General features: G+C 33.8%; 1 long non-coding RNA gene across 1 annotated transcript in view; it reads left to right on the top strand.

Moving 5' to 3' along the window:
• Positions 1 to 16,151, top strand: part of LOC140441163 (uncharacterized) — a 471,127-nt gene that overhangs the window by 49,555 nt on the left and 405,421 nt on the right. Inside the window, exon 2 of the long non-coding RNA XR_011950968.1 lies at positions 15,561 to 15,646. This is a non-coding gene — a long non-coding RNA (uncharacterized lncRNA). The remainder of the gene's footprint in view (positions 1 to 15,560; positions 15,647 to 16,151) is intronic.

Here is a 16,151-nt window from a genome sequence, read left to right as displayed (position 1 = left end):
TGTTTACTGTTGGTTGTTTTTTGGACAATGTCCAAATTATCAATTGGTAGCGTCTGCTCTTGTTGAACGACCTTCATCATGTGGCAAGTGTAGTACATAAGTACGGTAATATATATATTATAGATGTCACCACTTGCATGGCATCAGTCCAATGTTGGTTGTTGAAGGAGGAGGTCTCGTGAACTCTCTAATTAATAAACTTCCAGTTGAACTACATATTCCTGGTTATCAGTATTGTGGACCTGGAACAAAACTAAAAAAACGTCTTGCACGTGGAGATCCAGGAATTAATCCATTAGACGCAGCTTGCAAACGACACGATATCGCTTATTCGCAGCATTCATCTCTCGAAGAACGCCACAAGGCCGATAAAGAATTGGAAGATAGAGCTTGGGAGCGCTTCAAGTCGAAAGACGCTAGCATTGGTGAAAAAAGTGCTGCTTTAATTGTAACTGGCGGAATGAAAACGAAAAGAAAGTTGGGGATGGGATGCTCTCGTCGTCGTGGAAGACGGGGACGTTACTCTTTCAATCGGGATGTTGTCTCAAAAATTGCAAAGTCCATGAAAAGAGGAGCATCGTTAACAGATACTGCTTTGACTGCTGTACGAATAGCAAAATCCATAATCAAAAGACTTGGCGGTCGTAAAGAAGTTGATGTTCCACGAGTGCTACCACTAAAATCCGGAGGTTTTCTACCCCTCATACCTCTATTTGCGGGCCTTTCCGCTTTGGGGGCTTTAGCGGGGGGTGCAGCTGGGGTGGCGAAGACAGTAGTCGACGCTAAGAATGCTCAAAAGAAATTGGAGGAGGATATTCGCCATAACAGGGCAATGGAACACATCGGTTCGGGTCTGTACCTACGTAAGAAACCGAGCGGTGGATTCGGCTTATATTTGAAAAAAAACTTCCAATAAAGCTACCCAATCGTCCGCTATATGATGTGGAGATTGCACATTATGCGAAGATCCTTAAAATACCACATTTTCGAGGTGTTTTCATGAATGACGCTCTGCCTAGAGACGGTCCTCGACAACGAGAATGTGCAATAATAAACTTGGATGTGTCCACACATAACGGAACACATTGGGTAGCATACAGAAAGATAAACAACAACGTAGAGTATTTCGATTCATTTGGTAATTTGAAGCCGACCAAAGAACTTGTTAAGTATCTGGGTGGTGCACGTGCCAACATTTCCTATAATAACCATCAGTATCAAACATACAATCAAATTATTTGTGGACATTTATGCTTAAAGTTTTTATATAATGGAGCCTACTAAAAGTACAGAACTGCTTATGAACCATATGTTTTACAAAAAATGTTTTACAGAATTCAGTGAAGAAGAACTAAAATACATACCGCTAGATTATATTACACGAACTGTACGACCTTACGAATTGTTACAAATATGGCATAAATTGCCTAAAGAATATCGAGGAGAATTTAACCTACAGATACTACTTCCCTGCTTCGTACATTATAACAGACCGGATTGGAGGACTCACTGGGATGGCCCACCTAATTCTCAAGCTTCATGTTATTTTTGTAAACTTGCTTTGGAACAAATAAAACTATTAAAGTAAATATTGTTGTTTTTTTTTTTCTAATATAATAACCTATTAATACATTGACGTGAGTCAGTCATCATGTCGCAGTTGTTGAGAGTAGACAGCACCAATTACATATTCTCATTTCAACCTCCCACACCGATCGTGTTGGATCCGAACAAAGATTATGAGATAGCTCTTCGATTTTTCCATTCCTACAACAGTATACCAAACATTGAAAATACCAAGTTTTATTACTACAATGACAAAAACAAATTGCAACAATTTGATATCCCCGATGGATGTTATGAAATTGCCGATATTGAAGAATACATACAACAGAAATTGGGTGCTGATAATGTGCTTAAACCCGAAACGATATTTAGTCTAAAACCTAACCATAACACGTTGCAGTGTCAAATTTTCAGCAAATATAAGATTTCGTTTAAGCAACCTGACAGTCTTGGTACAGTATTGGGATTTTCTCCTGCAATACTAAATCCAGGACAGACGCATTCTTCAGATCGACCTGTTAGGATTATTAAAGTATCTAGCATACGCTTTGAATGCAACATTAGTACCGGAGCCTTCGATGGTAACAGACCTGCTCACACGATCTACGAATTTGTCATACAATCAAATCCTGGGTACGCAATTGACGAAACTCCACACAATTTGTTGTATTTACCTGTTGTACCGCAACGAGAAATTACCAATATCACAGTGTTGGCTGTCGATCAAGAAGGACGACCTGTAAACTTTAGAGGAGAACAGAGCACATTGGTGCTGGAACTTAGATCAAGAGGGAAATGGGATTATTAATAAGGCAATCTACTGCCCATAGTACACCATTAGTTGAGCAACCGTCTAAGCGGCAACATCTTACGTCCTCATCTAAGCGGCCACATCTTACGTTTGCAAACAAATTATTTTTGCAATCACTTGGTTTTAAACTGACAAGATGACAACTATGTATGGAAAACGATCACGTTCAAACAGCATAATGCCACCAATATTTGATATTTATCGTAAGCCTATGTTTGACGAGTCGATTCGAAAGGCCGAATACCGAACATATGCACCATTCATCAAATCATTCAATTGCAATGACATTGTGGAATTTAGCATCAATCAAGTCGACTCGTTCTTTGCAATGAGCGAAACCTTGTTATGCATTAAAGGATCGCTCGCAATTAACGGAACTGGTGACGTTAAACTAGCAAATAATGTTGGTGCTTTTCTTTTCGATTCGTGTACGTACAGCGAAAGCGCAAGGGAGATGGAAACAGTGCGGGATCCTGGTATCGTAAGCGCTGTACGTGCTATGACATGTTATACTCAAGAAGATTCCGGTCATATGGCAATGGCAGGCTGGAATTACCCTAGGGATCCAATTCTACACGCTGCTGATCATTCATTCAACATACAGATGCCTCTTAAGCATGTGTTCAACATTTTCAATGATTATCCTTTGATTACGTGTGGCCGTCAAACAATAAGACTAGTTCGAGCTCGAAACGACAACGATTGCATAATTGTCAAAGAAAAAACTCAAGGCCAAGTTACTACTGTTAAGATTAACATTACCAATATTGAGCTCAGAGTCAAGCACATATTTCCCAATGATGATATTAAATTGGAACTTATGAAATCCATTCAACAAGATCAACCTATAGTTATTCCGTTTAGAAAGTGGGAATTGCATGAATTACCAGCACTTACCAAAGGCGCTAGACGTGAAGTTTGGGCTGTAAAAACTAGCAATGCAGTGGAAAGACCCCGTTATGTCATTGTTTTCTTTCAAACCAACAAACGTGACAAGAATTCAGCTGATCCCACCTTATTTGACAATGTCGATATTCAAAGTATCAGATTATCTTTAAATGGTGAATATTGGCCAAACGAGCGAATGCAGTTGGATTTTAGCAAAACTGACTACAATGAGGCCTATTTCAACTATACCGAATTTTATCCTAGCTACATACATTCCCAACAAAAGCGACCTCTACTCGATTTCTCAGCTTTCAAGAATCACGCATTGTTTGTCATCGATTGTTCGAAACAAGAAGAAAGCATGAAAGCATCCACTGTTGACGTAAAACTCGATATTGAAGCGAATAATGGTTTTCCCGAAAATACCAAGGCTTATTGCATTATAATTCATGATTGTGTAATGGAGTACTTCCCTCTCACCGAAATTGTAAAAAGTCTAAATTAGATGCATAAATTGCCAGTAGTGAACGAGCAGTCATCATGAGAGTAGCATTCGTAGACATTCAGGGATTCGATGTGGACGGATGGTTTGTTCCCAAAGAACTTACCATTGAAATAGGTTTTAAACGAAGTCATTACATCTTTTTGCCTCAGAAACCATTTAATGCGCTAAGTAATGGGGATAAGAAGACTGCCTCATACGTGGAGAAAAAACTGCTTGGAATTCGATACTCTGATGGACAAGTAGAATTGTCCAAACTCAATGAAATACTAGAAACCAAGTTGTTGTATGCAGCAGATTACATCTACGTTCGAGGAGAACAAAAAGCAGAATATTTGGATAAGAAACGTCACGTTTTTGGAGTTTTTCCCATTATTATTGATGTTTGCAAGTTTGATGGTACGCCTCGTGCTACTGGAAACGTTGGCCCTACTGCAAACCCATGTCATGCCGCTGGATTATTTTCATGCACCGAAAGAAATGTGGATCGTCTACGTCACTGGTTTGCCAATAACATAATACCATTGTAATTTTTGTATAAATAAATATATTAGAAATTAAACGCTTTTTTTATTTAAAACATCTTTATTGATTGAGTCTTATATTACATGAAGATTCAAATTTTCTTCTTACAATTTCAAAAATAATTTTTAAAATTAAGATAAATACAGATGCTAATATTACACAGGACATTGTAAAGACATTATCTATTTCACTTTTCATATATTCGCTGGTTGTGTTGTTGTTGTTGTTGCTGCTGACACCCGTGGTGTTGTTGTTGTTGTTGCTGACAAACATGGTATTGGTTGAATACGTCTTAATGGATATGTAGCTGGTGGCAGTTTTCTACAGGCCCAGGTGTCTTGCTGCTGCTGCTGCTGTAGATTCAACTCTTCGGGTTTCCACGTTTTGTTGTCAAAATGCAGGTTATCTAATTGTCTTGTAATATGTTTAAAATCCTCATATGATTTAATGTCGATCTTTAACCGATCAAGTTTTCTTTGAAATTCTATTACTCTATGTATGTACTCGATGGGATTCATACTACTACTAACTATATCCTATGTAGAATGTCACATTTTATGTCAAGCAACATCTTGACTAACACACATAACTGCCACGTTCTGCGTCGAATATCACGTCCTGCGTTGAATGTCACATAACTGTCACGTTCTGCGTCGAATGTCACGTCCTGCGTCGAATGTCACGTTCTACGTCGGATGTCACGTCCTGCGTCGAATGTCACGTTCTGCGTTGAATGTCACATAGCTGGCACGTTCTACGTCGAATGTCACGTGACATTTCACGTTCTGCGTTGAATGTCACGTTCTGCGTTGAATGTCACATAGCTGTCACGTTCTACGTCGAATGTCACGTTCTACGTCGAATGTCACGTGACATTTCACGTTCTGCGTCGAATGTCACGTCCTGCGTCGAATGTCACGTGACATTTCACGTTCTACGTCAAATGTCACGTCCTGTCTCGAATGTCACGTTCTATGTCGGATGTCACGTTCTATTAGGCACTGTATGGACAAGAAGAAGAAGAAGAAGAAGAAGAAGAATAATGTTCATACTGATCGTTGACATGGCTTCTGTGTGTCACCTACGCTTTCATTTGACACCTCATACGTCAAAATCAGGCCAATAGCAACGAAGATACGTTCTAGCGCCCATTTGGCAATGCTGCCATCTTTGTTTTTTGTGTCCCCGTCTCCTCCCCGTTCCAACGAGCCCTCGTACGCCCCGATCGGACCAATAGAACCAAAGATATGACGTAATGACCTTTTGGCATGCTCCGATGCGCACGGCACATACTGCGTTCAACCCCATTTTTCATCCCCTTTCCAACGAGCCCTCGTACGTCATCCTACGTTAAGCCGTTTGGAACTTACGACCGGGGGTTGCGATTTTAGGGGATGCGAATTAGGGGATGAGCCCAGAAACAGGTAGTCTATCTACTGTCAGTTATAGCCATCATAGTCATAACAATATTAAAAGATCAAAAATAAATCAATACAAAACGCACCAAATTATGTTTGCTATTTGGTCTTGGTTAATATCATTCAAAAGCTGTTTCAATCTCTTGTAAGGTTCTAGGACGGTGCAAACGCTGTCGTAGGCTTCTGCCAATCATGTACAATAAATGTTCCATCGAGTTAAGATTTGGACTATGCGGTGGCCAATTTAAAGTCCGAAGATTTTTTTACTTTTTCTGACAGCCGCCTTTATTAGGGGAGAGGGATTTTCAATTTCGCTTTCTGATATCTCCTCATCAAAAACTTTGCAAATATGGGATTTGGATTTTTTCTTTTCTATATTATTGCTTCCCTTTCTTTCCTGAGCCCATTTCTCTTTTTTCTCGTCTTCTCTTATTTCATTTTCTTGTTTTTTTTTCTAGTGTAGCGGTCAGAATGGTTTAAATTTTTTTCTTTCTTCCTCTCTTGAAATTTATTCTTTATTCTCACGGCCTTTGAGTATAGACGAATTTGTTCCGGAGTAAGTTTTACATCGGAAATAATTACAATTTTAGAACTTTGTTTTTCGGTAGTTAAAACAATTATTATTGACTTGTGATTGAACATTTGCAGATGATGATGTAGAAGGCATTTCGTAATTAGAGAGTGTACTGCAATTTAGATAATCATCAGTTGTGGTATCTCGCTGCGATACATCACTGACTTCCGTAACTTCAGCTCCTACGAAATCTTCTGAGGGAAAAATATTTTTATTAAAAGGATAGCAACCAGTATTTAAAAACCAAGAAATTGTGTTTTTCTTATTAAATTCTTTTAAAGGCTGGAGCTGTTGATGTGCAATGTTATAAATTGTTATAGCTTCTCCCGGATGTGTAGATATCCATAAGTTGAATGCTGCACGACAACGACCCTTAAAAGGGCCAAATACACACACATCTAGAGGATGCAAAAGATGTGTTGTGTGTGAAGAAAACGTTAAGAGTACTAAACCATTTTCCCTGCAAGACAATATAACATCTAACGTTGCATGTGTATTATGATTATCCAAAAGTATTAACGTTTTCTTAAGAATCATGCATGTTTTTTTAATATACTTTACAACTTCGAGGAATCCCTCGTTGGTCATCCAACCACTTGGAGAAGCAATACCAATGCTGCCTTCTGGAGCTCCAGTCAGGAATGACTCTTTAAATCGCACTCGTGGGAAGATATAAACAGGTGGAATAGCATTTCCATTGGCAATGATTATTCCAACAAACGTCACTTGCTCACCTCTCTCTGCTCCAACTGTTTGTCCCACTTGCTTACAGCCCATAATTGCAGCCACTTTTGGCATTTGCAGAACAGTGTTCACTCCGCTTTCATCTACGTTTACGATTCTATCACTAGTAAATTTGTACGTTTCTAGGTTATCAAAAAACATGTCTACGTTAACTTTATTAAAACTGATGTTTCTGGCTAGACTTGTAGACTCCAGTTTTCGCAAAGATAAATTATTGTGACGTTTCATGAAACCTTTCATCCACTCAATTCCAGCAAAATGATTTTCAACAACAAATGAAGTGAAAAAATGGCAACTGACATTGAATTTTTTTCTTGGCATAGAACTATATCACAAGTGCCACCTCGGAGAATGAGTTAGAACCACTCGAAAAGAAATCTAGACGGAAAAAAATCAACTGTCTAATTGTGCCTCTGTCCACATGTGCCTCCCCTTGCCCTACAGAATTCTTTGATAAAGTTCAAAATACTTATTTATTTATATTTATTTAAAAGAGACTTATCGCTAACAGATTAAAAAATATTTTATTTTGATAAATGACATTACCTAATATTTTTGTATAATATAAAAATAACCTACGAATACCTTTAAGATCCTCTTTGTAAAATAATTTGATTGAAAAGAGTAAAACATTGACTTTAATTAAATTTTTATTTAAAAAATACTATAATTCATAATACTCGTCTTACAATATGGAAGAATCATTACATATACTAGTTTAGCAGACACAACTGATGAAGAAATATAGTTATTAGAAATACCTATAAATATTATCGGTATAACGTAAATCGTAAAGATTTACTAATTGGGAATAATCATAATAATACTAAAAACAATATTCATTAAATAAAACAAAACATAAAACAAATTTGATCAAATATCTATATAAGTGAAGTTAAGTCCGCTTTACATTTACGAGTACTCGGATCCGAGTTACTCTACTCGGAGTGCAACTCGGAAGTATAAACGTCTACTCGGAGCCTCTTGAAGTTGAACGCAAACCGAGTAGCAGTACGAGTTTCTGTCAGTTCCTGTACGAGTGACGTCAAAGTGGTGGAAATTCCAAACTAAAAATGACGGAACTAATATTTTCTGCAGATCAAATGGATCCATTTATCGATCTTTACCGTTCTTTTGAATATCTATGGAATGTGAAACTAAAGGAGTATCGGGACATTATCAAAAGAAATAATGCGTACGAGACTATTACGGATATCATGACCATTACCACAGACCAAATCAAGAAAAAGATCAACACCATAAGATCCACGTACTTACAAGAAAAGAAAAAAGTGATATTTTTACAATATTATGGTATTGTTTAGAAACACAAGTGCCACTGCCAACAAAAAAATCTTTACAAAGTGAATAAGGTGCATAATTCAGACGAATTATTGTTTATATTTTGAAAACTGATACTTTGTCATGTTAATTTACTATTTTAGTTGGAAATGAGCCACAAAATTGACTTATTTTGCACATTATAATAGATAGACAGGTAGACTGCATACTATAGTAGCACCAGGAAAGGTGTCTTCAATTTTTTTCCCTTTTAAAAAATGATATATTTCCAGAATCCTGTTAGTGCCTTCCAAGTATTCTGTTAAATGCAGACATTCTATTCCTAACTTCTCGTGTATATCTTCATAATAGATTTCAGCAACTTCTTTGCAACTGTGTCTCAACTATTCGAAATTTAGAGTTTTGAAGCTCCAGCGTTGACTAATGTTCCCATAATACTTGAACTTAAATGAACTTAATCGCAATAATCACTGTTTTAGATTAACACCCAGGATATCAGTTATGGTTATGGGATAAAAGTTTTTATATTTCACATATATTTTCCCCGTGCCTAGATAACCGATTCGGTTAACATTTAGTAATCAAGTAAAGACTAGGGGACCCCAATCGAGGCTCTGGACACATGCACAGTGGAGAAGAGGGGGTTTATTATATAAAACTTTACACACTTACAAAAAATATTTTACTTTGTCTTTCTTTCAATTTTTATTTTGTACCTACCTTCATATATTCTGGCTGCAAAACAGAATATGCAACTTCACAGAATATGCAAGTATTTTTTGTTTTTCGATGTATGGACGAACCTTCAATTAAAATAATTTTAAACATAAATACCTATTTTAAAGTGCTAAAACTTACCTTCTGATGTAACATCATAAATACGTCGTATTCCATACGCATAAAATTTGAAACTCCTTTCCATATTGCGTTAGTAAAGTTGTGAGCAACCTTCTTCAATCCAAAATATGTGATGCTCTGGTAAATGTTATTTTACCCAAATGCTTCTCTTTTTCTTAATTTTTTTATCTTTATTTTTCTCCTTTAAAATGCTTAATAACACTAATGCAACAGCAGCTCGTTTCTTTCTTGATGGCGCCATTTTTAAATTCTCTTTGAAACTACTTTGATCGCTCGATTTAATGTAAACGACCGCAGGTCTACTCGTAACTCAAATCCGAGCTACTCGGATCCGAGTACTCGTAAATGTAAAGTCCGCATTAGACGTCTTTTTTCTTTCCACAAGTAATTTGACAGGTTACGTCAAAATAAGGGGTCTTTAAATAAAAGTTCTCTGGTCCAAGTTTAATATAAATACAAGTGGTATTTTATTTAATTGAAGCAAAGTAATAAAGGACGCTCAACTCTCATGCGCATATGTCAAAAGAAAGGTAATTTTAGTAAAGGATGGCATAAAATACGTCTTCACTAACTCTCTATTTATTTTGTTAATCATAGCTTCCTTTGCTAGTCATAGTATGGCGCCATCTACTAGTTATATTACGATTTAAAATGACAGAAAAAGTGTTTTTTCGTACACTTTTTTAAAAATTATTTTTTACACAAACCTTCTTCTGATAACAACAAACACAACAAAAAAAGAATTTGTTGTAATCGTTCTGAAGTGATGCCCGTACAAGCATTTCGGCTATTAATTTTTATTATTATAGATTTTTCTTCTTTTGAGACACTTTTGAAACATTACAGACTATATTTACAGAGTTTGTTGGCAAATGTTATTCTGTAACTCTATAGTTTAACGTACTTTATAATTTGAATTTATTTTAATGTCTTCCTTTAGTTTTCTATATTCAGTTTCATACAATAACAACGAAAAACACCGTAGCACCGTAGGAGTCTTATTTTCAAACAAACTGTGATACCCTTGCTATATAGAATTCGTTTACATTTGTCTCTTGGTTTTATACAGCACTATCTTTTTATGTGAAAGATATTTCAGTACAGTATATTATTGATGGATCTGTCATATACTTTTATGTTCGTTGTTAACTCTGCCAATGTGGCCTGGATTATTTCCGTTGATGTATTGTTGTCTTGATTTGTTTTCAGGATCAAATCCAAAGAAGTAAATTAAAAATAATTTATAAAATACATTGTCTCCATGCTCAACCGTATCTATAATTTACAGTTCGATTGGAACAACACAATTTAATAAATTTTCTTCGCTTGACAGTAAAGTAATTGAAACACAAACACGAATTTTCGATTTATCAAAATAAACACAATATGTATGGAAACTATATACAGTATAAATTATGAAATTCCAATTAAAAACAAATATAGAGTGCTCGTTTAAAATCTCCATTGGGAATATATTTTCTGAACTGCACAATTTAATTTAATAATTGTAATTGATAATGGGTAACTAAAATCATATACTCCTTTAGTTTATAATGGATATCAGTACCATTGTCATTAATATGGTTGACGGGAGTTTTTGGTATTGGTTTACATTTTATAGTCTTTAATGAAATAGGTTGAGGAAAGGAGAACTGTTTGTCTCAAGCTGGCCATTCAGAATTATATCTGTGGTTTTTAATTTGTTGATTTCCATAGATTCTAACAAAGACAGCTTAAGGCCTTCATTTTGAATGTGGAGAATTTTAAATTGGTCATTAAAAGAATGATTATGATCTAGAAGGTGAAGTGAGTATGTAGAATCTGATTTTCTGTTATTGAAAGCCCTTTTATGTTCTGCTATTCGTTTAATAAAATTTCTACCAGTTTGACCAATGTTTATATGTTGCATACCATATATGTTTTTTTAAACCTATATTCTAAAGTAATTTATTCAAAAGAATTGAATTCACAAATCAGATAATTGACAAATAATAAAATTTTGTTTGTTATTTAAAAGAGTTAATTAGAACAATTTTTACAGTAAATTAAATAACTTGGTTCAAAAGAGAGATAAAATTAAGTTTTCTTTTGTTCCGAGGAATAGATAATAAATTGTACACATCTTTATTTTTATATGGTATTAAAATAAAAGATGTTTTTTTAACCCTTCATCACTCGCACCTCAAAAAATTACGCCATCACTCTCGTGTTAGATTTTATCTAACACATTGGTATAGGTCAAATAAATGAGTCATTAGTACTTATTGGTTAAGTTTATTGGCTATTAACTCACAAAAAACGATAAACTTTATATATATATATATATATATATATATATATATATATATATATATATATATATATACATATATATATATATATATATATATATATATATATATATATATATATATATATATATATATATATATGTATATAATAAGAAAAAAGAAGTACTTTTGACTCGTTTGGAACAAATATATAACTATTTTGGATGGGTTGGAGTCAATAAAAGGGCTATTGGTTAACTATTTTTTTATTCTCGAGCTTTTAATTGTGTTTACAATTATTATCAAGAGCTAAAAAAAAACAAAATATCTTACAAGGTTGAACTAAAAAGAAAAAACAATTTTTGTTAACTTACCAAATAAAAATTAGTTTAGTAAGTAAAAATTACTGCTAATACATCTTAAAAATAATTAATATAAAAGTATATATATATATATATATATATATATATATATATATATATATATATATATATATATATACTGAAAAAGCGATAAACGCTTGTCATCAACGCTGATCAAATAGAATACAAAACTCAAATATTTGGGTGTGCAGCGGAAGATAGAACAAAGAAGTACTCTTTTTAGTAAACCAAGCTTTCGCAAATCTTTATTTGCATCATCAGGGTGACTAATTGAGGTTAATTGTCGTGATGTTTATCAAATGAAATGAACAACTCATTTGTCCCCTACAATTGATGGCGAAAACTATCCAAAATCCAAAAAGGATAGCTTTTGTTTCTGATAAGAATGTTTATAACCTAAATTTTATTTTATGACATGTTCTGTAATTATTTTAACATAATTTTATTTAAGTGTTCATGTATATGTGTTTTAAAATGTTTTAAATATGTATTTGTTAAAGAACGTTTTTTAAAAATTAATTTTGGATAGTTTTCGCCATCAATTGTAGGGGTCAAATGAGTTGTTCATTTCATTTGATAAACATCACGACAACTAACCTCAATTAGTCACCCTGATGATGCAAATAAAGATTTGCGAAAGCTTGGTTTACTAAAAAGAGTACTTCTTTGTCCTATCTTCCGCTGCACACCCAAATATTTGAGTTTTGTATATATATATATATATATATATATATATATATATATATATATATATATATATATATATATAAAATTCTTTGGTAGGTAACTTTCGGGAAAGCGTCAAATCAAGGATCGCTAGAGATGGTATAAGCCAGTTTGGTGTAGAACTTTATTCTAAATGTGAAATTTTCGGTGATAGGCTGTCACCTTCATCGGCACCTAAATGGAAAACTTATTTAGTACAAATGGTGGAAGTTAACATTTAAAAACCTACATTGAAAATGTTCAGTTGGTCCTAGTGGTGAAGAACACTGTCATAAATATGTTAAAAATATTAAAAAATAAATTTAAAATTTTTAATAAAAATTTTACAATACAAAAGGGTATTTTTACAAATACAACACAAAAACATCTAAAACCCACCAAAAACCTCATATTCATGTTTAAGGTAGAAAAGAAAAATTTTTCTTCTTTTTTGATGACAATGTTTCTGATTTCTGTCAATATCTAGATGTCATATGTAACAAGGTTATATTTACATCTGCACCTCATGCGATAACATGGAAATTGGAAAAAATCTTTTAAAGAACCAAAATAGCAGGGAAATGAAGTCTGCTCTCAAGTGCAGGCAGGTCATCTGTGTATGTTATGATAAGTTACCTCCATTTTTCAACCTGTTACATCTTGTCAAGTGCTGCTGAAGCAAAAAAGAATAATACAACTTAAGTTTTCAACATCTTTCTTACAGTTCATAGAAAAGCTGCAGTTGTAGGTTGCAGCTGCAGTTGGATGTAGCACATTTCTATGAAATTTCTCTTAAATTGGTTGTCAACCCTGTTTAGTACTTTCACATTTTCATAGTTAGCAATGTGTCCAGTATTTTTAATATGTTGACTAAAAGCTGTACTAGTAGGCTTCCTCACAACATCACTCTTGTGCAAAGCTATTCTTTTTGAGAGTTTCTGGCTGGTTTGACCGACATACACTTCTGAACAGGAACCACATGAAATAGAATACACTAGATTGAAGTTATCCAGTTTTTTAACTCTTTCTGTCAGGTGAGTAAAGTATGTCCCTAATCTTTTGTACACTGAATTTGCTATCACTATATTAAACTGTCTGAAAAGGTTTGTGATCTGTGGTGATAAACCCCTGATGTAAGGCAATCTCCCATAAAAAAGTTCTACTGGTTCTACTTCTAATGTTTGTCTTTGGTGTGTTCTTGCCGTTGGCATATCTTGGAAGAGCAGTTTGTTAAGCAGCATCTTAGGATAGTGATTTTTTCTAAGAATCTCATAAAGTAACTTGATGTTCTTATTGTAGTTAGAAGGGTGACAAACTCTTTTTATTCTGTTTTTCAGACCTTTGATGATGTTAATCTTCTGGATGATACGAGTGAAAAGGTACATATCTACCTGAGAATGTTTTCTTTCTGTACCAGTCCAACCTTACTGTATTATCCTCATGTCTAGTTACATTGGTGTCGAGGAATGGCATTATATTGTTTTCTTCTGATTCGACAGTAAATTGTAGGTGAGTGTTAAATGAGTTGAAAACGTTAAGGGTGTAGTTGATTTTGTCAGCAGGGACTGCACATATGAGGTCGTCTACATATTGGTAAATGAAGGGGAACTGGAAATCAACTTCTTGAGTACAGTAGTGAAGTAGGGAGTTCATTATAATTTCTGCCAAAGAATGAACTCCCTACTTTACTACTGTACTCAAGAAGTGAGACTGCAGCTCTTCTATGAACTGTAAGAAAGATGTTGAAAACTTAAGTTGTATTTATTCTTTTTTGCTTCAGCAGGACTTGACAAGATGTAACAGGTTGAAAAATGGAGGTAAAACGGCTTGTCGGCTATAACGCAGTATATTGCTTAAAAAGAATTCTTTTTAAGCAATATACTGTGGCTATAAGATAATAGGTACTCCCACCATTATTTAGGATTAGTCTTATACGAGTCTTCATAGGAGTATTCCTGGTTGCAGAACCCAAAAGAAGCAATATTTCGAAAATTATGGCGAAATATTTAAAAATGTTAGATTTTTCTAACGGTGCGAGTGATGGAGGGTTAAAAAAGGTCATAAATTGTGTATATAATATTTATTCACCTTGTCTATCCTAAAGAAAGCCAGCATCCAGAAGATACTAAAAGCCACGAATTGAAGGTAAAATATTTTTGTTTGTAGTAAAGAGTCCTGAGAAATTCAATCTATTTTAATTTAATTTAATACAATACATTACTATCTTCACTATACGGTATAGAATAGAGAATAGATTATATTGGATTTGCCCAATTTTGTTAATGGTGTTTTTATCTTACCATGTGTTTGACCAATTGTTACTACTAAGTTACTCTGAGCTATTTTTATATTTTCATTTTTAAATAAATTAATAAGTTTGGGCGTCAATTCTTCAGTATACTTATTTGACGAAAATATAGCTATATATTGTGGGTATTATTTGATTTAATATTATTCTGTAAATTTGCATTACGATCTAAAAGTGTAGCATTTCTACTGCCAGTGTTATTATTTGATGAGAAAATAAGTTTGTTAAATAAGTGACAAGGATAATAATAAACTGGTTCTAATTTTAAAGTTTTCCTCTCTTCTTACGCAAATTACTCTAGTTTTTAATGCCATTATCAAATTTGTTTTCATTTTTAAAGAATCATATGAGTGATAACTAATGAACCCATTAGTAAACATTGGTTTTGGACCACTCGATGATTAAGATATTATTCTCAGTTCTAATAATTTTAATGTCAAGAAACGGAACGAAGTTTTGCTTCTCTTTCTTAATTGTGAATTTTAAACTCTCATTGCAACTATTAAACGTGTTTAAAATATTATTTATTTGGTATTTTGCAACAATTATTTAATCAACATGCTAAATGATAATAAATATTTTTATTATTATAAAATAGTATAAACTATTACTTGTAGCTCCTGTAGCAGATGAGCTAGAAATGATACAAAATATATCTAAATTTTATTTTCTAATCATAAATAATTAACAAATGTGTTTGTTTCAGTGATAGGTGTGAAAACTGTGAATTTACGGTGTATCAAAATCTTTGGTGTATGAGAAGTTCATTCGTGCAACTTCAGATACTTTAGTGTAAGTAATTTTTTTATCCGAAACTTCAATAAGTACATTTTTATATGTCTAGTAATATTTTAATTTATTCAGATATTTAAACATTAAAAATAATTGTTTTTATATGAGTGTAATAGTTACAGATTGTACATAAATGGGTTTTTTAGCCTCTCCACTCTGCTTAACAATGTTTGTGGCTTCTAAATTGGTTTTAGACTATTCCTATAAATATAACACCACCGAAGTCTTAAAGAAATTCTCCAATTAAAGTAAAACTGCTCAGAATTTTTAAACACCACAAACTTCTTGAAAAAGAAGTTTACAGAAAATTAACCAATCCTACTGCCCACCAACCCATCCCACAGATCCGATGATTATTTGATGATGTCAAATCTTGTACAGACAACAGCAATATAGCCATTTCCGAATGCAGTCCACCCAATCACGTATCTCTAACCAAATAACCATTAATACAATCTAAAAATTTACCTGAAGCACACAGCCTAACCAGACCAACCTCTCCTGA

This window comes from Diabrotica undecimpunctata, chromosome 5 (genome assembly GCF_040954645.1).
Source record: "Diabrotica undecimpunctata isolate CICGRU chromosome 5, icDiaUnde3, whole genome shotgun sequence".
NCBI classification, from domain to species: domain Eukaryota; kingdom Metazoa; phylum Arthropoda; class Insecta; order Coleoptera; family Chrysomelidae; genus Diabrotica; species Diabrotica undecimpunctata.
The sequence above is the reverse complement of the archived record's forward strand: the minus strand, read 5'-3'. Positions and strand labels throughout refer to the sequence as shown.